Below are 25,508 nucleotides of genomic sequence, written 5' to 3' on the forward strand. Positions count from 1 at the left end.
ACGCTGTTTCCCAGAAATTTTTGTTTCATTTATAATCATCTTTTTCAAGGTATTCAATATATTAATAGATTTTATTTGTTTGTAGCATGGTTTTCATTTTTTCTTTGACTGACAGATACAGAAAGTCAGGTGAATCTAATTTCTGTACCAGTAAGTGTTCATATACGCCCCACTTTGTAAGACACATCTGCAGAAATTCACTTCAACCAACCAACCTCATAGTACCTGTGACAAATGAACAAGGCAAAGCAGCAAATCAATTCCCTGAAAGTAAAGAATATGGTAGTTTTCTCTCATTCATATCTGACTACTGACAAATTAAAATCCTGGAGGTATGACCTTGACCTATAATCTATTAGCTATAACCACTAAATGTTCTGCTTTACAATTGATACTTTATTTTGTACTAATTTCATCAAGAAGAACTTTAACCTAAAATATTAATTTTACATTCAATTTTAAAATTGTTCCAAAGTGAATTTGAATATTCAGGTATACACACTAGAATGCATATTGAATATTTTTAAAGTAAAACAAAACAAATAGCTTTTTGTGTGTATATATATTTGTGTGTGTATATATAATAGACTTAATTGTGCTTCCTATGAGTATTCAGCTTCTTAAAACATAGCAGATCAATTAAAACTGGACTTCTCCACATGTTATTATATAATTGAAATTTGAACTTTCTATAAGCAGAACATGCATGTATTACCATAATGGTTTTAAAAACATATTTGGTATAGAAAAAAGTAATGTGTGTTTTATAGAAAAATCCCAGTAGAGATTCATTAATACTTCTTTGTTATCCTGGGAAATACTGGTATCATGTATCTGATTAAATACTTCTAGCCATGAGAGAGTATATACATATCGGTGGTCAACAGTGGCTAAAAATTTACTGGTAGGGATTGTGATAAAGACTATTGGTGGTTTTGATTGAAAAATACTGATGGAGGAATTATTTTCACACATGAACAGGAAGTCTTAATAGGACATTAAGTTTATACTAATAATTTGTAGTATTTTATTCTAGTTAAACATATTCCTTCCCTTCACTTTAGTAAGGAACACATACTCTTATAACTGCCCATATAACTCAAATTCTGACTCCTAGTCTTTCCCAGCCCCTGGCATTTGTGTTTGTCTTGCTGACTGTTCATTCTATGCTATAAATGTTGGCCTTTAGCACAAATCCATCTTCTGGTCCCAGTGGATTTCCCTGACTACTGATTCTTTGACTCAGAAGACTCAACATTGACATCCATAAAAGGCATTCTGTCCTTCATCAGGCAGCAGGCCACTTGTGTGTCAGTATTTGCTTGTTTATGAATCTGAAGCAAATATGAATTATAGTACCAAGGTTCTAATAAAGCATTAGATGACCAAAAAATGAAAATAGTTTATATGTATGTAGTACAGAATAAAAAAGAATAGACTCCTGGAAACATGAGTTTTCATAAAATTATGTTTTCATTTCCCTTTATTTTTAAAATCTATTTTGCATTTTCAGAGCATAGTGGTTAGTATTTAGGTTCTGGAACCACAAATGCCTGACTTCCAATCCTACTTCTATGTCCTTGGATTGTTACTTCTTTGAGCAAGTTACTTAATCTGAATGTACCTCAGATATCAGCTGTAAAATGGGTAGCTCATGCTTTCTTCAATATATTTAACAACTATGTGCTATAAATTATGTAAAAGATTGTCGGGCTAATGAAAATACTTAACCGTTTATATAATTGGGATATAATTTTAAAGTCTTAATTGTTAATTTATATATTAATGCATATATTAGTTAGAAAACAGTTTTCCCTTTAGCAAGACATAGATGGCCAACATGGAGTATTTCTAAGACTCTATATTCTAAATCCAGCTTTTAAAAAAAAAGACTCTTCTATGCTTCTCTTTGACTAAAAGGTAATAGTCAATTAAAGCATTAAATTAAAATAATGAGAGATTTAGCAAAAAAAAGAAATGAGAGAAAATGCAGTAGTAGAGATATGATTTTTCAAAGCTGCTTATGACAAACAGAATTAATTCTATTAAAAAGAGGTAATTTCCAAATTGGTATAATAAAGCAAATGACATGGTGTGGAATGTGAGCTGCAAAAAAAAAGTGTAGAAATAAACCAAGTTTATATTCTTGTCTCTCTGTTCATTATGAATTTAACTGGATAATGCAATTTACAATGAAAGTTTCAAATAATATTCCTGCATATATTCAAAACTTATTGCTTTTTTAAAGCTCTGGGGCACCTCTGAAGATTTCTTATGTTTTATAAAATTTATCTCAATAATAGTAGTTTCCTTATACATTATTTTAATCTCACATGTACAGCACATAAATAATGGATCTTTTAAGATTATTATTTTGGAAAATAAGCAATAGGATTTCAGTACCACTTTTATCAGGATTCAGTGAATTTGGTTAGTGGAATATGTTGAAAAGTATAGTTAGTAAAAAAAAAATCCTAATATTTCTATGAATTACCCATTTGCTCCAAGTTCATGACATTTTCATAATATTACAATGACAGGATACTTCTGTTAGTGTCAGTGCCAGAAGATGGATGAACTGATTAACCTGATACAGGGGTCTACATTTTTTTCTAAGGAGTTTCTCCTCTACCATCAAACCATCAGGTGCTTGAAATTTCTTTATATATCCCCACAACCTCCCAACTCTCCCCATTCTGCTGTCTTACTGTTTTTACCAATGCCCTGATGGAATAAATTTCTTTTAACTGCAATATGGTAACACATTTCAAGCATTTCCTCTTTGCTAATACCTCACCTGACTACATTTAAGAAGCTTGGAGAATGGGTTCTTGGACAGAATTCTGTTACCACATTTGTAATAGTTATGTATATACCCATCTGTTCTCAAAATTTTGAGATTATTGACAAGATTCTAGAGAATTTTATCATCTTTGTATAAAAGCACTTCTCTGTGTGTGTGTGTAAATCAGTGAAATAATGAAAGAATGATAAGATGAGGAAATAATTAATTCATTTATTTAATAAATATTTGCATAGTAGCTATCACAATTGCATTGCTCTAAGGCCTATGAATATAGTGGCACATAAGACCAAAAAAAAAGGATGTGCTTACATAGAACTTTAAGGTCCATGTTTTTTCTAGCTCTAACCTCAAAACCCAATTAGTTCTATGTATTTATGAAAATCCTTGTTCTCTCTTTTTTAAAAATGTTTGCTTACTGATTGATTGATTTTAACTTTGTTCTCCTAAAGCTCATTTTTCAGTGGATTGTCCAGGTTTAACCTTGAAACCACACACACATACAGATACACATTGAGTCAAATGTTCAGTTATACTGCTAGAAACTTGTCACTTTTTAAATTTGTTTTTGGTTAATTGTTGAGATAAAATAAGATAGCTGAAGCAGGGGAAAAAATTCACAAAAGTGTTACCTTAACCTAAAATTTAACTGCCACTTAGTATTTTTTGAGTAATTACAAGGTGGGTAATTTTCAGTCAATTTTATTTTCATTCTCTACCTGCTAATACTCCCACTGTATTTTTGCACTGATATTCATAAAAGATTTAGCCTCTTCATTGTGTAAGTAGTTTGGGTTTTAAAGATAATATATATGAAGTATTTGAAAAAAAATCACATTCATTTGCACCAATTACTTTAAATGTCAAAAGCTCAGTGCTTGGATGAGCAATACCTGCCTCCTCAATCAGGATAGAACTTAACAGAAGTAGAATAAAAGTTTTAATGTTGATCTGTTGGCAGAAGGGTGGGGGCGGTACTATTGAAATATCTTTAGTTTCAATTATTCAAGTTTTGCATTTGAATCGAAAGATGCATTGAAGCAAGAATATAGTTTTTAAATGAGAAATATTATAGCGTAAGCATAATTTTAGCATTTTTCCATCTCTGATAATTATTTAAACTTATTAACCAAGAGTACAAAGTAGCAGGGTCCTAGGCCCAGAGTCGAACATGCTCGAAAAGAAAAAAAACAATAAGTAAAATAGGATGTTATCACTGTGGTAGACTTCAAAACAATTTTACATCATATTTCTGGAATTTCAGGATCCTGAAGTTCTTTGAATTCCACACAATAATACTAATGAGTTACTCAAAAATGCTAAAAATAGAATAAAAATGGGAATGAATATTGGAGAATACCTGAAGCCCTCTGACGTAGCTAAGGTACAAATTGTTCATAATTGTGTATTATAACTAAAACCAAGTGCTTTTATTTTTCACTAAGTACCAAGAGACAGGTACCATTAGCTGCCCTGGTTTCACAGCTTCATGTCCTTGGCATGAAGGAGCTTTCAAATACTTATTTATTCCTATAGATGGGATTCCAAAAGATGTGAAGAATGGTTGGTAGAGGGTGGAGTGAAATTCGAATAAATTATGCTCTAAAAGCAGAAACTAACACACAATTTTAAAGCAATTATACTACAATAAAGATGTTAATAAATAAATAAATAGAAATAAAATCTTTATATATTTATAGGAATTTCAAAATTCAGAAAATGTATTCCAGATAATCTAGTAGGTCCCTTTTTCGTAAGAGCTTGCAACTTGAATTCACTTTGGAAACACTTCTTATTCCAGGAAAAACAAAACAACACAAAATAAAAACAATTGTATACCATTTCAGAATCCTCTTGCCCTACTATTTACTCGAGCCAATTGAGTGCTGACCAGTTTCATACAAGCTTTGCCCAGTTTAGTGCAAGTAAAATTAGACAGTACCTTACTTCAAGCAGGCCACTTTCCCTTTTGGACTGCTCTGATATAAAAATGGGATGCCAAGGGACTCTGCCTTACACACTTGTATTCACTCACAGCCAGAAAGGGAAGAGCAGTTAACTCCTGCAGAGGTGTTAACACCCTTGATGAATGGGCGATGAGGGCCAACGGATAAATACTTCCTTCTTTTCTTCCAGGCCAGGGGGTGGGAAGGAGGGGGGTGGGGAGGGGCGGACAGTTGTGAAATACTTTTTATAAAACTGCTTATGAGACTTTGGAAAGTGGGAAACCATTCGCTCACAAGAATGCAAACTCAGTATCACCTCTTTGTACTGATTTTCTCTCCATCTCTGTTTTCTTCCTCTGCCTTATATCTCTGCTGCCTGGATTAACATTCCCAAATAAACTACTGCAGATAAGTGTTTTTCCTACTTTCTATGAACTCAGACTAAGAAAACAACCTCATTAATGGAATTTTTAGTTATGCATAAGTAAAGAGAATATTTGCTGCTTAAAAAAAAAGATAGGCACCAAGAAAGTAAATGATAAATTTGGATGCTCTGGGTTACTTTAGGAGAAAAATGTTACATATGTGAAGATGTGGACAGTGGACAAATCAGGGCATATAATTTCTGTCTGCCTCTCTGGACTCAATTGACCTTCTCTGGTTTCAGATGACTCATAGATTAATACATTTATTTATGTAATTTTTAATAATTTTGGTAGGAATGGTGAGGGCCATCATTTCATGAGATATTTTAGACCACTAGGGTCAAAGACAAGGCTGCATTGTAGCCCAAGTGAAACTGTTTGCAGAAAATTATCAACACATTCATTTTGCTATTCTTTGTCTGGACCATCATAGCATAACTCTAGAACTATGCTGTTTGATTTGGTAGCCACTAGCTACATGTGTCTGTTGAGCACTTGAAACATAGTGAGCTCAAATTGTGACATGCTCTGAGTGTAAAATTACACTCAGATATTTGTGAATCTAGTTGAAGGATTTTTTTTTTTCAACTGCCTTAAAGGTTTGCATTTTTTCAGATAAAAATGTGGAAACATTTTTTAAACGCAAAAGAAAATCAAAATAAGGAAAAGGAAAATAGAAAGAAAAGTAAAACCAATGACATACACTGAGATAAGAAAATTGTGAAGACCACCGAGAAGAACACAGTGCTAGCTGGGGAACACTGTGGTCTCTCTTAGGTTTTTACTACCTGTGTTTTTACTGTAAAATTTCATACTGATGCATTTAATATAAACCAAATAAATGGAAGCTATGACATTTAAATTTCTGAATGTTATTTCTTGAAAATACTTGTGTGGTAACTAAAATATTAATTAATATCAAATCCATTTTCATAGTTGGTAAAAATGCAAGTTACATTTTCTAGGTATATACCCATTAAAACAAAAAAGTTACTTGCCTCACCATAATCACTTCCTCATTTTTAACATATATATTTCAAATATGATATTTGAGCATGTGTAGCTTTATATACTAATAAAACTTTTCATTTATTAAGTTGTCAGAAAAACACTAAGGTGCAAAACAAAATAATTCCAAATGTCATTAGAGAATGCATTTTTCAAGATCACATGGAAGGTGCTTGATAATTACTTTGAAATGTATCTTAATTTCTGTTAAATAAAATATATCCTTCTTATGTTTATTTGTTAGATTTAGAAAATAGGAAATTTAAGTTTAATTATATTAATTTAATTTAATTAATTAATTTTCTTCTTTATTTCAGTCTCTCTTAATTTTGATTTCTTTATAAATCTAAGAAACACATTCATATATTTCACATATTATATAAAGTAACACATAATAATATATTTTGAAAAACAAGAGTCCATAAAGATACATATAAAAGTAATAATAATAATGGCAAAATAACTTCCTTGCAGAAGAATGCTGGCTAATAGATACAGAAATAATGGAATTATGAATTAGGAAACACCAGCATACATTTTATATAAAATATAGAATGAGAAACTTTTCCTGTCTTCTTAGTCACACATTCTCTCAGTACCAACTCAATAACCCCTCCATAGGTAGCCTTTCTCAGCTGTTATTTTTTAATGTTCCTCAGGAGTTTATTTATGTTTATGTAAATAAATATGAATAAAGTATCCTCCTACCTTTTTGCACAAAATATATTTTTGTATATTTGAGATATCTCATTAATGCACTGAGAACTTTCTCAAACAACAAAAATAATTGTTGAATGGAAGTACTATAATATTTTTAAAGTTGATATTCAACTTGATTTAATATTTTGCCATTACAATGGTTCCAAAGAATAAAATTTGTTTGTACCATATCTCCTTCATGTTCCTATGTATCTCTAGGAAAAATTCCCGTAAGTACAATTTCAGAGTTAAACATATTTGTAGTTTTAAATTTTGATGGGTATTTCTAAATTGTCTTAATAGGGAGCATAACTCTTTACACCTGATCTGCTATATATGAGATTGTCCATTTTCCCACACCTCACCAACTGATTCCAAACTTTTGGATTTTTGTTCAGTTGAAGGGTAAAAATGGTATCTTTGTGTTACTATTTTAATTTATATTCCTCTTATTAAGAAGGAGGATAGGCATCTTTTCAAAATTTTGAAAGCAATATGAACTTACTTTTTTTGAATACATCTTTGAACTGCCCTTGTAACTTTAATCCATTTTTCTAAAATTAATATCAGAACATGTAGTACATAACTTTGTCTAAGTTTGTGGATAATATAGTCAATAATTTTTCCAATTTGTCATTTGGTCATGTTTATTTATCTTTTTATTCATAAATTTTAGTCACATATAAATTTTTTGTCTTGATTTCTGTGTTTTGAGTCATAGTAAGAAAGGCATTTCCATGCTCCAAGCTTAAAAAAGATCTGTCTCACATATTTTCTACTAGTACTTTAATGGTTAAAATTTAATTTATATCATTAATCCATTAGTAATTTATCCATGAGTATGAGGTGACATATATCCATTTTTAATTGTTTGTTTGTTTTACAAAGAGCTACCCATGTTTACAAATAGGATATATTTATTTTTCCATTTTTTTCTCCACTGATTTCACATGTCACTTTTAATAAATAATTTGTACTTGGTCTATTTCTGGCTTTGTTTTATTTTTAATGTATCAGATTATTCATGTACTGTTTGCACACTGATTTAATATTTAGAGCTTGATAAAATGTTTTCACATTTAGTACAGACTGTCTTCTGTCATTGAGTTTCTTATTCAGAGATTTCCTACAGTTTAAGTTTAGTTTATTTTTGCATATGAACATTCATGTCAAATTGTCCAATTCTAGAGAAATCTGTTGGTGTTTTGTTGGTGTTTAAAATTTTAAATGAGCTTTAGAGAAAAAAATAAGATATATTCTGTCCTGAATTGATTGAATGGAATGGATCTGGATTTGTTGTTGTTCAAGATTTGCATATGTATGTTTGGGGATGGGTGTTTGTTTTCTACATGTGTGTTTTAAAGTTTTCTTCATATAGATCTTAAACTTACTGTTAAATTTATTTCTAAATAAATTATCTTTTGTTGCTGCTATGAAAGATGTACTTTCATCCACTATATTTTGAAATATATGAAAGCAATATTTTCATATAATAATTATTTACATTTCATTTAAAATATTGCAGTTGCTTCTCTTTTATTTCCCAAAGATACAATTATATTTTTTGAAAAGTGATTATTTACCTTTATTTTTTATAATATCTATACTTCCAATTTATAAATATTTGTGAATGTTGTTAAATGCCTTTCTAGCATGTGGGTAGGAAATTGCTATTAGCAGGCCTATACACTCCCTCTCTACTAGGACACCAGAGAGGTATAAATTATCTCCGTCAAATACATTTAAAAACCAGCTAATGACCACTGCTCAGACCTCCTGGTAAACTTTTTTAATAAAATGTTTTTAGTAGGACATATTTATCCAGGTTGTTTCTTGTAAATAAGCCTGGGATATACGGATTTATAGATCATGGTTGGTTTGAAAATCATGTAAGCTGTGCAATTAATGGAATATAAAATAAAGAATTCTGTAAACCAAAGTGGCTCATTTTGTGCTGTTGATATTTCCACATACATTACTCAATAAAGTCTTGCCTGTTAAATCTGAAACAAAAAGGCAAACTCATGGGAAAAAAGGGATATTTTATGGAACTGTCTGATGGTCACAGGTTTCTCCAAAATGGACATGGTTTTAACTCCTGGGCATAACAATTGCTTGTAACCTTTGAAATGTCACAAAATTTGGTATAATTTGTGTAGTTCATGTTTGTCAGTTCAATACTTTTTGTTATAATATCTTCTACAGGAATGATTATACAATTTCTCTCCATTCATCTCCCATAATAATACATTATATTAATAGATTTTCTAGTATTGAACCATGTTTTCATTCCAGGACTAATCCACTATTGTCACAATGAATTATATTTTTAGTATGCTATTAAATTTCTTTGCTATATTTAAGATTTTTATTTTATTTTAATTTTTGGCCACATCGCACACGGCATGCTGGAACTTAGTTCCCTGACCAGGGATAGAACCCGAGCCCCCTGCGGTGGAAGCACAGATTCTTAACCACTGGACTGCCAGGGAAGTCCAAGAATATTTAAAAATCTATTCCTTAGTGATTTGATGTATAGTATTTTTGTGTGTGTAATCTTGTGTGGTATAAAAGCAATGATTTATGAATTTTTCTTCTTACAAATCATTTGGCATTTTTTTTTCCTTTTTATATGTTCTTAGTAGTTTAAATAGCATTACAATTCTGTAATTGAAAAAGATACATAGTATTGTTCTGGGAATCTGCCTGGGCCTGATGATTTGGGGGGAATGTATGTTCTTTGACAACATTCTTCAATTCTGCTACAAAAATTGGTGTGTTTATCTCTTCTTCTCTTATGTGGTGTATTTTGATAAACGATTGCCCTAGATATTCAGGAAGAAGTATATTTGAATAGTTGAGAAAAAAAGATTTTTAAAGTTTTCTCATTTGTGATTTTTTCCCCCAAATCATTTGTGGTTTTGAGCTTGCTCCACATTTTTCTTCATTAGGGTGACTAGTGGATGATCCCATTATTATTATATATTGTATATTATATAATTTGTATTATTTGTATTATATATTATATGTATATATTATATACATATTATATGTATATATTATATGTATATATTATATGTATATATTATATGTATATATATTATATATATTATATATATACATATATATTATATATATAGTATATATAGTATATATATAGTATATTATATATATAGTATATATACTATATATAGTATATATATAGTGTATATATATACTATATATATACTATATATAGTATATATACTATATATATAATATACTATATATATACTATTTTTTTCATTTATTTGCTTAAATTATTATGTATATATTTTTAACCTCTTTGAGTTGGATAGTTTCTTGTTTTGTTTTTGGTCTTTACTTTTGATTTATGTGAATGCTTACAGTTACAGCTTTTCCTATGTTTCCTGTATTATTTTTTCTGTCCTGTGCTCCATCCAGTTCAATCTTTATGTTAATGATTTTCCCTTTCCTCCTTCACTGAGTGCTTCATATATTTCATCTTCTTCTCTATTCTTATTATAACCCTCTCTTCTGTGAATTTGATGTTTCTGAATTATGGTCTTTTGTTACATGAATGAGGGCTTCATTGAGTTTTGTTTTGTTGGTTGTTTACTTAATTGTAAATATTTGATTATTTTCACTTTCTTCTTGGCAACAGCTTTCTAGTAAATGCTCTTCATCTGATGGTAAGATATGATGCTAGCTCACATTCACATAGTTTTTCTCACAATACTTTTGTTGATTCTATCCACATTACCCTTTTTTTCTTCTACATAATTAAATAAAGAGAATTTTCAGAAACTTGTAATATTCAAGATGTATCTATGTTTGTACCTATGAGTGGAGAGCATGGTGGCCTTGCTTGCTACTTCTTTGCAACCACAAGTAGAGTTACATTCGCTGTATGATTCTTTGGGAAAGCCCCTGATTTTCATTTTTTTGTAAGAAATATGATGCAAAAGTGCTTCTGGCACCAGCCCTGCCCATGTCAGTTTTTGCATTCATTATTGCAATGCCAGACCTGTTTTGCACTGTGGGGGTGAAGTCTTCACCTTCAGAAAGTATTTATTTCCTGGTACTTTGTAAGATATGATTCAGCTGGGCTCTCACACTCCTCTCCCTGGTTCTTAATTTTACTTCTTTCCTCAAGACTTGTGTCAGATCTCATTGTTTTGGGTAACTCTTATGCTTATATTGGAATCTGAGGGTCTTTTTTTTTTTTAATGTCTTCTTGTTGTTTTTATTTGAAATTCATTTCTCAGAGGGTTTTATTTTTGGGGGGGTTGTTGTTTTTCTTGTTCTCTTTGTCACTTTTTTGTATTTTCTAGGAGAACAAGGAGAAAGGTGCTGAACTAAGCAATCATATTACTTCAAGAAATTTTTGAAATAATTGAAACATATATAAACAGTTTAAAAGTAACGATATATATAGCCTTTTTTTCTCTTGTATGAACTGAAAGGTTGAAAAGAACACTCTTTATAGCAGGAAAATGTATTAGATTGTTTAATTTTATCAGAAATTGGTAATAAAAATTATTTTAAAAAAGAGTTGACCACTGTTTTTTTTTCTTTTTTTTGGGGGTATGCGGTCCTCTCACTACTGTGGCTTCTCCCGTTGCGGAGCACAGGCTCCAGATGCGTAGGCTCAGCGGCCATGGCTCACAGGTCCAGCCGCTCCACGGCATGTGGGATCTTCCCAGACCAGGGCACGAACCCATGTCCCCTGCATCGGCAGGTGGACTCTCAACCACTGCACGCCCAGGGAAGCCCTAACCCCTGGTTTTAAAATTAAAAACCACAAATGAATGATTACACCAGAGGCAATACATGTTACTCTGTTTTAATGCATCATGGTTGTAAAATTCTGAAGGAAAACGTATGATTTAAATTAAGGAATAGATGCTTTCTGTAGTAGCTGAAGATCAGTACTAACTTAACACATATTGCCCTGAGTTTTGACACTTAAAGTGTGTCAACAAATTCAGATGTTGAGGAGGGCAGATCTTTCAGAAGTGTCACTGTTGTCACTCTCTCTTGTGAGAGCACCAGAATCACAACTAATTCCTGAACATTGACAGGATGACAGTGGAACTCACCAAACAACATACTCCACATCCAAAGACAAAGGAGAAGCTGCAATGAGACATTAGGAGGGGCACAATCACAATAAACTCAAATCCCATAACCACTGCGTGGGTGACTCACAAACTGGAGAACAATGTTACCACAGAATTCCACCAACTGGCGTGATGGTTCTCAGCCCCATGTCAGGCTTCCTAACCTGGGGGTCTGGCAACAGGAAGAGAAATTACCAGAGAATCAGACTTTGAAGTCTAGCAGGATTTGATTGCTGAACTTCGACAGGACTGGGGGAAACAAAGACTCCACTCTTGGAGGCCACACACAAAGCAGTGTGCACAACAGGACCCAGGGGGAAGGAGCAGTGACCCCATAGGAGACTGAACCAGACTTAGCTGCTAGTGTTGGAGGGTCTCCTGCAGAGGTGGGGGATGAGTGTGGCTCACCACAGGGACAAGGACACTGGCAGCAGAAGTTCTAAGAAGTACTCCTTGGTGTGAGCCCTCCGGAAGTCCACCATTAACCCCACACAGAGCCTGTAGCCTCCAGTGCTGGATCGGCTCAGTCCAAACAAGCAAGGGGGAGGGAACTCAGCCCCACCCATCAGCAGACAAGCAGATTAAAGTTTTACTGGGCTCTGCCAACCAGAGCAACAGCCAGCTCTACCCACCAAAAGTCCCTCCCATCAGGAAGCTTGCACAAGCCTCTTGGATAGCCTCATCCACCAGAGGGCAAACAGCAGAGGCAAGAAGAACTACGATCCTGCAACATGTGGAACAAAAAACACATTCACAGAAAGATAGACAAAATGAAAAGGCATAGGACTATATACCAAATGAAGGAACAAGATAAAACCCCAGAAAAACAACTAAATGAAGTGGAGATAAGCAACCTTTCAGAAAAAGAATTCAGAATAATGATAGTGAAGATGATCCACGACCTCAGAAAAAGAATAGAGGCAAATATCAAGAAGATGCAAGAAATGTTTAACAAAGACCTAGAAGAATTAAAGAAAAAAGACCTAAAAGAATTAAACAAAAAACAGAGATGAACACTACAATAACTGAAATGAAAAATACATGAGAAGGAATCAATAGCAGAATAATTGACACAGAAGAATGGATAAATGACCTGAAAGACTGAATGGTGGAATTCACTGCTGTGGAACACAATAAAGAAAGAAGAATGAAAGAAATGAAGACAGCCTAAGCGATCTCTGGGACAACATTAAATGCACCAACATTCATATTATTGGGGTCCCAGAAGGAGAAGAGAGAGAGACAGGACCCAAGAAAATAGTTGAAGGGATTATAGTTGAAAACTTCCCTAACATGGGAAAGGAAATAGACACACAAGTCCAGAAAGTGCAGAGAGTCCCAGGCAGAATAAATCCAAGGAGAAACATGCCGAGACACATAGTAATCAAATTGAAAAAAATTAAAGACAAAGAAAAATTATTAAAAGCAACAGGGGAAAAACAACAAATAATATACAAGGGAACTCCCATAAGGTTAACAGCTGATTTCTCAGCAGAAGCTCTACAGGCCAAAAGGGAGTGGCATGATATATATATATTTATATTTATTTATTATTATATTTAAATTATATATATATATATATATATATTTTTTTTTGCGGTATGCAGGCCTCTCACTGTTGTGGCCTCACCCGTTGTGGAGCACAGGCTCCAGACATGCAGGTGCAGCAGCCATGGATCACGGGCCCAGCCACTCCGTGACATGTGGGATCTTCCCAGACGGGGGCATGAACCCATGTCCCCTGCAACGGCAGGCAGACTCTCAACCACTGGGCCACCAGGGAAGCCTGGCATGATATATTTAAAGAGATGAAAGGGAAGAACCTACAACTAAGATTATTCTACCCAGCAAGGATCTCATTCAGATTCAAAATAGAAAACAAAAGCTTTACAGACAAGCAAAAGCTAAGAGAATACAGCAGCACCAAACCAGCTCTACAACAAATGCTAAAGGAACTTCTCTAAGTGGGAAACACAAGAGAAAAAAAGCACCTACAAAAACCCAAAACAATTAAGAAAATTGTAATAGTAACATATATATCAATAATTACCTTAAATGTGAATGGATTAAATGCTCTAACCAAAAGACACAGTATCACTGAATGGATACAAAACAAGACCTATATATATATGCTGTCTACAAGAGGCCTACTTCAGACCTAGGGACACACACAGACTGAAAATGAGGGGAAGGAAAAAGATATTCCATGCAAATGGTAATCAAAAGAAAGCCAGAGTAGCAACACTCATATCAGATAAAATAGACTTTAAAACAAAGAATGTTACAAGAGACAAGGAAGGACACTAAATAATGATCAAGGGATCAATCCAAGAAGAAGATATAACAATTATAAATATATATGCACCCAACATAGGAGCACCTCAATACATAAGGAAAATGCTAACAGTTATAAAAGAGGAAATTAACAGTAACACAATAATAGTGGGCACTTTAACACTTCACTTACACCAATGAACAGATCATCCAGACAGAAAATTCATAAGGAAACACAAGATTTAAATGACACAATAGAGCAAATAGATTTAATTGATATTTATAGGAATTTCCATCCAAAAACAGCAGATTACACTTTCTTCTCAATTGCACATGGAACATTCTCCGGGATAGATCACATCTTGGGTCACACGTCAAGCCTCGGTAAATTTAACAAAATTGAAATCATATCAAGCATCTTTTTGGACCACAACACTATGAGATTAGAAATGAATTACAGGGAAAAAAAACGTAAAAAAACACAAACACATGGAGGCTAAACAGTACGTTACTAAATAAAAAGAGATAACTGAAGAAATCAAAGTAGCAATAAAAAAATACGTAGAGTCAAATGACAGCAAAAACACTATGATCCAAAACCTATGGGATGCAGCAGAAGCAGTTCTAAGAGGGAAGTTTATAGCAATACAATCCTACCTCAAGAAACAAGAAAAATCTCAAATAAACAATCTAACCTTACACCTAAAGGAACTAGAGAAAGAAGAACAAACAAAGCCCAAAGTTAGTAGAAGGAGAGAAATCCTAAATATCAGACCAGAAATAAATGAAATAGAATCAAAGAAAACAAGAGCAATGATCAATAAAACTAAAAGCTGTTTTTTTGAGAAGATAAAGAAAATTGATGAACCTTTAGGCAGACTCCTCAAGAAAAAGTGGGAGAGGACTCAAATCAATAAAATTAGAAATGAAAAATGAGAAGTTACAATGGACACTGCAGAAATAGAAAGCATCATGAGACTACTACAAGTGACTCTATGCCAATAAAATGGACAACCTGGAAAAAAATTGGCCAATTCTTAGAAAGTATAACCTTCTTAGTCTGAACCAGGATAAAATAAAAAAATATCAACAGAATAATCACAAGTAATGAAACTGAAACTGTGATTAAAACTCTTCCAACAGGGCTTCCCTGGTGGCGCAGTGGTTGAGAGTCTGCCTGCCAATGCACGGGACACGGGTTCATGCCCCGGTGCGGGAAGATCCCACATGCTGCGGAGCGGCTAGGTCCGTGAGCCACGGCCACTGAGCCTGCATGTCCAGAGCCTGTGCTCCGCAACGGGAGAGGCCACAACAGTGAGAGGCCTGCATACCGCAGAAAAACAAACAAAAATCTCTTCCAACAAACAAAAGTCCGGGACCAAATGTCTTCATGGGTGAATTTTATCAAACATTTAGAGAGGAGATAACAACCATCGTTCTCAAACTCTTCCAAAAAATTGCAGAGGAAGGAATACTCCCAAACTCATTCTATGAGGCCACCATCACCCTGATACCAAAACCAGACAAAGATACTACAAAAAAAGGAAATTGCACACCAATATCACTGATGAATATAGAGGCAAAAATCCTCAACAAAATACTAGCAAACAGAATCCAACAACACATTAAAATTATCACACACCATGATCAAGTGGGATATATCCGAGGGATCCAAGGATTCTTCAATATACACAAATCAATCAATGTGATACACCATATTAACAAGTTGAACAATAAAAACCTTATGATCATCACAACAGATGCAGAAAAAGCTTTTGAAAAAATTCAACACCCATTTATGATAAAAACTCTCCAGAAAGTAGGCATAGAGGGACCTACCTCAACATAGTAAAGGCCATATATGGCAAACCCACAGCAAACATCGTTCTCAATGGTGATAAACTGAAAGCATTTCCTCTAAGATCAGGAACAAGACAAAGATGTCCACTCTCATCAGTATTATTCAACATAGATTTGGAAGTCCATGCCACTGCAGTCAGAGAAGAAAAAGAAATAAAAGGAATACAACTTGGAAAAGAAGAAGTAAAAACTGTCACTGTTTGCAGATGACATGATATTATACATAGAGAATCCTAAAGATTCCACCAGAAAACTACTAGAGCTAATCAATGAATTTGGTAAAGTTGCAGGATACAAAATTAATGCACAGAAATCTCTGGCATTCCTATACACTAACAATGGAAGATCAGAAAGAGAAATTAAAGAAACAATCCCATTCACCATTGCAACAAAAAGAATAAAATACCTAGGAATAAGCCTACCTAAGGAGGTAAAAGACCTGTACCCAGAAAACTATAAGACACTGTTGAAAGAAATCAAAAATGACACAAACAGATGGAGAGATATACCATGTTCTTGAACTGCAAGAATCAATATTGTGAAAATGACTATATTACCCAAAGCAATCTACAGAGTCAATGCAATCCCTATCAAATTACCAATGGCATTTCTTACAGATCTAGAAGAAAAAAAAATATTAAAATTTGTATGGAGACACTAAAGGCCCTGAACAGCCGAAGAAATCTTGAGGGAATAAAATGGAGCTAGAGGAATCAGACTCCCTGGCTTCAGACTATATTACAAAGCTGCAGTAATCAAGACAATATGGCACTGGCATAAAAACAGAAATATAGATCAATGGATCAGGACAGAAAGCTCAGAGATAAACCCATGCACTTATGGTCAACTAATCTATGACAAAGGAAGCAAGGATATACAATGGAGAAAAGACAGTCTCTTCAATAAGTGGTGCTGGGGAAACTGGACAGCTACATGTAAAAGAATGAAATTAAAAAAACTCTCTGACACCATACACAAAAATAAAATCAAAATGGATTAAAGATTAAATATAAGACCAGACACTATAAAACTCTAAGAGGAAAACATAGGAAGAACACTCTTTGACATAAATTACAGCAAGATCTTTTTTGACCCCCCCGCCAGAGTAATGAAAATAAAAACAAAAATAAACAAATGGAACCTAATGAAACTTAAATGCTTTTGCACAGTGAAGGAAACTATAAAAAAGATGAAAAGGCAACCCTCAGAATGGGAGAAAATATTTGCAAACAAATCAATGGACAAGGGATTAGTCTCCAAAATATATGAACAGCTCATGCAGCTCAATATTAAAAAAAAACAAACAACCCAATCAAAAAGTGGGCAGAAGACCTAAGTAGACATCTCTCCAAAGAAGACATACAGATGGCCAAGAGGCACATGAAAAGGTGTTCAACATTACAAATTATTAGAGAAATGCAAATCAAAACTACAATGAGGTATCACCTCACACTTGTTGGAAGGGGCATCTTCAGAAAATCTACAAACAGCGAATGCTGGAGAGGGTGTGGAGAAAAGGCAACTCTCTTACACTGTTGGTGGGAATGCAAATTGATACAGCCACTCTGGAGAACAGTATTAAGGTTCCTTAAAAAACGAAAAATAGGACTTCCCTGGTGGCGCAGTGGTTGAGAGTCCGTCTGCCGATGCAGGGGACACAGGTTTGTGCCCCAGTCCGGGAAGATCCCACATGCCACGGAGCAGCTGGGCCCGTTAGCCATGGCCGCTGAGCCTGCGCAACCAGAGCCTGCACTCCGCGGTAGGAGAGGCCACAATAGTGAGAGGCCCGTGTACCGCAAAAAAAAAAAAAAAAAAAAAAAAAAAAAAAAACTAAAAATAGAATTACCATATCACCCAGCAATCCCACTACTGGACATATACCCAGAGAAACCCATAATTCAAAAATACACATGCACCCCAATGCTCATTGCAGCACTATTTACAATAGCCAGGTCATGGAAGCAACCTAAATGCCCATTGACAGATGAATGGATAAAGAAGATGTGGTACATATATACAATGGAATATTACTCAGCCATAAAAAGGAACGAAATTAGGTCATTTGTAGAGATGTTGATGGACCTAGTGGCTGTCATACAGAGTAAACTAAGTCAGAAAGAGAAAAACAAATATCATATATTAACACATATATGTGGAATCTAGAAAGATGGTACAGATGAACTGGTTTGCAAGGCAGAAATAGAGACACATGTAGGGAACAAATATATGGACAGCAAGGGGGGAAAGTGGGGGCTGGGGGGTTGTAGTGGTGGTGGTGGGATGAATTGGGAGATTGGGATTGACATATATACATTTATATGTATAAAATAGATAACTAATAGGAACCTGCTGTATAAAAATTGTAAATTAATAAAATAAAAATAAAATTAGGTGGAAAAAAAAATATATATAAAGCAAAGCTCAAATATAAACAATGGAGAACTCAATTTGACTCATGTGGTCACATACTGTCTTCTACACTGTTGTATATGTTGCTCTTTATATGACCCAAATATTCATTCGGTGGTAATAATACATGATTCCTGCAAAATGGTCATATGGGTTTTTAGTTTCACCTCATGCTGATCTGGAGTAGAATTTATTCCTTAATTTAATTTTTTTTTTTATTTGTGCCCCTCCTAATGGTCTCATTGTGGCTTCTCCTTTTTCTTTGGATGTGGAATATCTTTTTTGGTGAATTCCAGTGTCTTCCTGTAGATGATTGTTCAACAGTTAGTTGTGATTCCAGTACTCTCGCAAGAGGGAGTGAGTACACATCCTTCTACTCCACTGTCCTGAAGCAAATTCTGAGCTTTGCTTTTGAAGTCAAAAATCTCTTTTTTTCCCTTGATTTTAGAAGTTGCAACTAAATTAAAGAACTGAATGCAAGCTAGGAAATCTGCTGAGAACTAGATTTGGATTGGTCTTTGTTGTAAGTGTACACCAGAAAGTTTGTAGAAAAAATAAATGTATGAATCATAATCACTAAGCCTACTTTTTTAAATAGAAATTAACCAGCTATTTATTTCATTAAACTCGTTTCATAGAATTATTTAATGTGAATTAATTCTCAATGACAAAACAGTATCATTAAAATTTTGCACAAATTATGACATTATCAATCTCATCTACTTTTTTTTTTAACATCTTTATTGGGGTATAATTGCTTTACAATGGTGTGTTAGTTTCTGCTTTATAACAAAGTGAATCAGTTATACATATACATATGTTCCCATATCTCTTCCCTCTTGCATCTCCCTCCCTCCCATCCTCCCTATCCCACCCCTCCAGGCAGTCACAAAGCACTGAACCTATATCCCTGTGCCATGAGGCTGCTTCCCACTAGCTATCTACCTTATGTTTCATAGTGTGTATATGTCCATGACTCTCCCTCGCCCTGTCACAGCTCACCCTCCCCCCTTCCCATATCCTCAAGTCCATTCTCCAGTAGGTCTGTGTCTTTATTCCTGTCTTACCCCTAGGTTCTTCATAACATTTTTTTTTCTTCTTAAATTCCATATATATGTGTTAGCATATGGTATTTGTCCTTTTCTTTCTGACGTACTTCACTCTGTATGACAGACTCTAGGTCTATCCACCTCATTACAAAGAGCTCAATTTCGTTTCTTTTTATGGCTGAGTAATATTCCATTGTATATATGTGCCACATCTTCTTTATCCATTCATCTGATGATGGGCACTTAGGTTGTTTCCATGTCCTGGCTATTGTAAATAGAGCTGCAATGAACATTTTGGTACATAACTCTTTTTGAATTTTGGTTTTCTCAGGGTATATGCCCAGTAGTGGGATTGCTGGGTCATATGGTAGTTCTATTTGTAGTTTTTTTAGGAACCTCCATACCGTTCTCCATAGTGGCTGAACCAATTCACATTCCCACCAGCAGTGCAAGAGTGTTCCCTTTTCTCCACACCCTCTCCAGCATTTATTGTTTCTAGATTTTTTGATGATGGCCATTCTGACTGGTGTGAGATGATATCTCATTGTAGTTTTGATTTGCATTTCTCTAATTATTAATGATGTTGAGCATTCTTTCACGTGTTTGTTGGCAGTCTGTATATCTTCTTTGGAGAAATGTCTATTTAGGTCTTCTGCCCATTTTTCGATTGGGTTGTTTGTTTTTTTGTTATTGAGCTGCATGAGCTGCTTGTAAATTTTGGAGATTAATCCTTTGTCAGTGCTTCATTTGCAAATATTTTCTCCCATTCAGAGGGTTGTCTTTTGGTCTTGTTTATGGTTTCCTTTGCTGTACAAAAGCTTTGAAGTTTCATTAGGTCCCATTTGTTTATTTTTGTTTTTATTTCCATTACTCTATGAGGTGGGTCAGAAAGGATCTTGCTGTGATTTATGTCAGAGTGTTCTGCCTATGTTTTCCTCTAAGAGTTTGAGAGTTTCTGGCATTACATTTAGGTCTTTAATCCATTTTGAGTTTATTTTTGTGTATGGAGTTAGGGAGTGATCTAATCTCATACTTTTACATGTATCTGTCCAGTTTTCCAAGCACCACTTATTGAAGAGGCTGTCCTTTCTCCACTGTACATTCCTGCCACCATTATCAAAGATAAGGTGTCCATATTGCGTGGGTTTATCTCTGGGCTTTCTATCCTGTTCCATTGATCTATCTTTCTGTTTTTGTGCCAGTACCATACTGTCTTGATTACTGTAGTTTTGTAGTATAGTCTGAAGTCAGGGAGCCTGATTCCTCCAGCTCCTTTTTTCGTTCTCAAGATTGCTTTGGCTATTCGTGGTCTTTTGTGTTTCCATACAAATTGTGAAATTTTTTGTTCTAGTTCTGTGAAAAATGCCAGTGGTAGTTTGATAGGGATTGCATTGAGTCTATAGATTGCTTTGGGTAGTAGAGTCATTTTCACAATATTGATTTTTCCAATCCAAGAACATGGTATATCTGTCCATCTGTTTGTCTCATCTTTAATTTCTTTCATCAGTGTCTTATAATTTTCTGCATACACGCCTTTTGTCTCCTTAGGTAGGTCTATTCCTAAATATTTAGTTCTTTTTGTTGCAATGGTAAATGGGAGTGTTTTCTTGATTTCACTTTCAGATTTTTCATCCTTAGTATATACGAATGCCAGAGATTTCTGTGCATTCATTTTGTATCCTGCTACTTTACCAAATTGATTGATTAGCTCTAGTAGTTTTCTGGTAGCATCTTTAGGATTCTCTATGTATAGTATCATGTCATCTGCAAACAGTGACAGGTTTACTTCTTCTTTTCCAATTTGGATTCCTTTTATTTCCTTTTCTTCTCTGATTGCTGTGGCTAAAACTTCCAAAACTATGTTGAATAAGAGTGGTGAGAGTGGGCAACCTTGTCTTGTTCCTGATCTTAGTGGAAATGCTTTCAGTTTTTCACCATTGAGGATGATGTTGGTTGTGGGTTTGTCATATATGGCCTTTATTATGTTGAGGAAAGTTCCCTCTATGCCTACTTTCTGCAGGGTTTTATCATAAATGGGTGTTGAATTTTGTCAAAAGCTTTCTCCGCATCTATTGAGATGATCATATGGTTTTTCTCCTTCAATTTTTTAATATGGTGTATCACATTGATAGATTTGCATATATTGAAGAATCCTTGCATTCCTGGAATAAACCTCACTTGATCATGGTGTATGATACTTTTAATGTGCTGTTGGATTCTGTTTGCTGGTATTTTGTTGAGGATTTTTGCATCTATGTTCATCAGTGATATTGGCCTGTAGTTTTCTTTCTTTGTGACTTCCTTGTCTGGTTTTGGTATCAAGGTGATGGTGACCTTGTAGAAGGAATTTGGGAGTGTTCCTCCCTCTGCTATATTTTGGAAGAGTTTGAGAAGGGTAGGTGTTAGCTCTTCTCTAAATATTTAATAGAATTCGCCTGTGAAGCCATCTGGTCCTGGGCTTTTGTTTGTTGGAAGATTTTAAATCACAGTTTCAATTTCAGTGCTTGTGATTGGTCTGTTCATATTTTCTATTTCTTCCTGATTCAGTCTTGGCAGGTTGTGCATTTCTAAGAATTTGTCCATTTCTTCCAGATTGTCCTTTTTATTGGCATAGAGTTGCTTGTAGTAATCTCTCATGATCTTTTTTATCTCTGCAGTGTCAGTCGTTACTTCTCCTTTTTCATTTCTAATTCTATTGATTTGAGTCTTCTCCCTTTTTTTCTTGATGAGTCTGGCTAGTGTTTTATCTATTTTGTTTATCTTCTCAAAGAACCAGCTTTTAGTTTTATTGATCTTTGCTATTGTTTCCTTCATTTCTTTATCATTTATTTCTGATCTGATTTTTATGATTTCTTTCCTTCTGCTAGCTTTGGGGTTTTTTTGTTCTTCTTTCTCTAATTGCTTGAGGTGCAAGGTTACGTTGTTTATTCGAGATGTTTCCTGCTTCTTAAGGTGGGCTTGTATTGCTATAAACTTCCCCCTTAGAACAGCTTTTGCTGCATCCCATAGGTTTTGGGTCGTTGTGTCTCCATTGTCATTTGTTTCTAGGTATTATTTTATTTCCTCTTTGATTTCTTCAGTGATCACTTCATTATTAAGTAGTGTATTGTTTAGCCTCCATGTGTTTGTATTTTTTACAGATCTTTTCCTGTAGTTGATATCTAGTCTCATGGCATTGTTGTCGGAAAAGATACTTGATAAAATTTCGATTTTCTTAAATTTACCAAGGCTTGATTTGTGACCCAAGATATGATTGATCCTGGAGAATGTTCCATGAGCACTTGAGAAAAATGTGTATTCTGTTGTTTTTGGATGGAATGTCCTATAAATATCAATTAAGTCCATCTTGTTTAATGTATCATTTAAAGCTTGTGTTTCCTTATTTATTTTCACTTTGCATGATCTGTCCTTTGGTGAAAGTGGGGTGTTAAAGTCCCCTACTATGAATGTGTTACTGTCGATTTCCCCTTTTATAGCTGTTAGTACTTGCCTTATGTATTGAGGTGCTCCTATGTTGGGTGCATAAATATTTACAATTGTTATATATTCTTCTTGGATCAATCCCTTGATCGTTATGTAGTTGTCCCTCTTTGTCTCTTCTAATAGTTTTTATTTTAATATCTATTTTCTCTGATATGAGAATTGCTACTCCAGGTTTCTTTTGGTTTACATTTGCATGGTATATCTTTTTCCATCCCCTTACTTTCAGTCTGTATGTGTCTCTAGGTCTGAAGTGGGTCTCTTGTAGACAGCATATATAAGGGTCTTGTTTTTGTATCCATTCAGCCAATCTGTGTCTTTTGGTGGGAGCATTTAGTCCATTTACATTTAAGGTAATTATCGATATGTATGTTCCTATTTTCTAAATTGTTTTGGGTTCGTTATTATAGGTCGTTTCCTTCTCTTGTGTTTCTTGTCTAGAGAAATTCCTTTAGCATTTGTTGTAAAGCTGGTTTGGTGGTGTTGAACTCTCTCAGCTTTTGCTTGTCTGTAAAGGTTTTAATTTCTCCATCAAATCTGAATGAGATCCTTGCTGGGTAGAGTAGTCTTGGTTGCAGGTTTTTCTCCTTCATCACTTTCAGTATGTCCTGCCACTCCCTTCTGGCTTGTAGTGTTTCTGCTGAGAGATCAGCTGTTAACCTTATGGGGATTCCCTTGTGTGTTATTTGTTGTTTTTCCCTTGCTGCTTTTAATATGCTTTCTTTGTATTTAATTTTTGACAGTTTGATTAATATGTGTCTTGGCGTATCTCTCCTTGGATTTATCCTGTATGGGACTCTCTGTGCATCCTGGACTTGATTAACTATTTCCTTTCCCATATGAGGGAAGTTTTCAACTATAATCTCTTCAAATATTTTCTCAGTCCCTTTCTTTTTCTCTTCTTCTTCTGGAACCCCTATAATTCGAATGTTGGTGCGTTTAATGTTGTCCCAGAGGTCTCTGAGACTGTCCTCAGTTCTTTTCATTCTTTTTTTCTTTATTCTGCTCTGCAGTAGTTATTTCCACTATTTTATCTTCCAGGTCACTTATCCATTCTTCTGCCTCAGTTATTCTGCTATTGATCCCATCTAGAGTACTTTTAATTTCATTTACTGTGTTGGTCATCGTTGCTTGTTTCATCTTTATTTCTTCTAGGTCCTTGTTAACTGTTTCTTGCATTTTGTCCATTCTATTTCCAAGATTTTGGATCATCCTTACTATCATTATTCTGAATTCTTTTTCAGGTAGACTGCCTATTTCCTCTTCATTTGTTAGGTCTGGTGCATTTTTATCTTGCTCCTTTATCTGCTGTGTGTTTTTCTGTCTTCTCATTTTGCTTATCTTACTGTGTTTGGGGTCTCCTTTTTGCAGGCTGCAGGTTCGTAGTTCTTGTTGTTTTTGATGTCTGTCTCCAGTGGCTAAGGTTGGTTCAGTGGGTTGTGTAGGCTTCCTGGTGGAGGGGACTAGTGCCTGTGTTCTGGTGGATGAGGCTGGATCTTGTCTCTCTAGTGGGCAGGTTCATGTCTGGTGGTGTGTTTTGGGGTGTCTGTGGCCTTATTATGATTTTAGGCAGCCTCTCTGCTAATCGGTGGGGTTGTGTTCCTGTTTTGCTAGTTCTTTGGCATAGGTTGTCCAGCACTGTAGCTTGCTGGTCGTTGAGTGAAGCTGGGTGTTGGTGTTAAGATGGAGGTCTCTAGGAGATTTTCGCCGTTTGATATTATGTGGAGCTGGGAGGTCTCTTGTTGACCAGTGTCCTGAAGTTGGCTCTCCACCTCAGAGGCAGAGCCTGACTTGTGGCTGGAGCACCAAGAGCCTTTCATCCACATGGCTCAGAATAAAAGGGAGAAAAAGTAGAGAGAATTAGTAGAAGTATGAAGAAAGAAAGAAAGAAAGAAAGAAAGGAGGGAAGGAAGGAAGGAAGAAAGAAGCAAAGAAGGAAAGAAGGCAAGAAGGAAAGAAAGGAGGGAGGGAGGGAGGAAGGAAGGAAGGAGGGAAGGAAGGAAAAAAGACAGAAAGAAAGAAGATACAGTAAAATAAAATATAATAAAGTTATTGAATTAAAAATAATTATTTATTAAAAAAAGGGACGGATAGAACCTTAGGACAAATGTTGGATGCAAAGCTATACAGACAAAATCTTACACAGAAGCATACACATACACCCTCACAAAAAGAGGTAAAGGGGAAAAAAATCATAAATCTTGCTCTCTGAGACCACCTCCTCAATTTGGGATGATTCGTTGTCTAAAGGAGGGAAGGAAGGAAGGAAGGAAAGAAAAGAAAGAAAGAAAGAAAGAAAGAAAGAAAGAAAGAAAGAAAGAAAGAAAGAAAGAAAGAAAAGTATAATAAAGTTATTAAAATTAATTATTAAGAAAAAATTTAAAAAATACATGGACGGATAGAACCCTAGGAGAAATGGTGGAAGCAAAACT

Source organism: Tursiops truncatus, chromosome 4 (assembly GCF_011762595.2).
Source record: "Tursiops truncatus isolate mTurTru1 chromosome 4, mTurTru1.mat.Y, whole genome shotgun sequence".
In the NCBI taxonomy this organism is placed as follows: Eukaryota; Metazoa; Chordata; class Mammalia; order Artiodactyla; family Delphinidae; genus Tursiops; species Tursiops truncatus.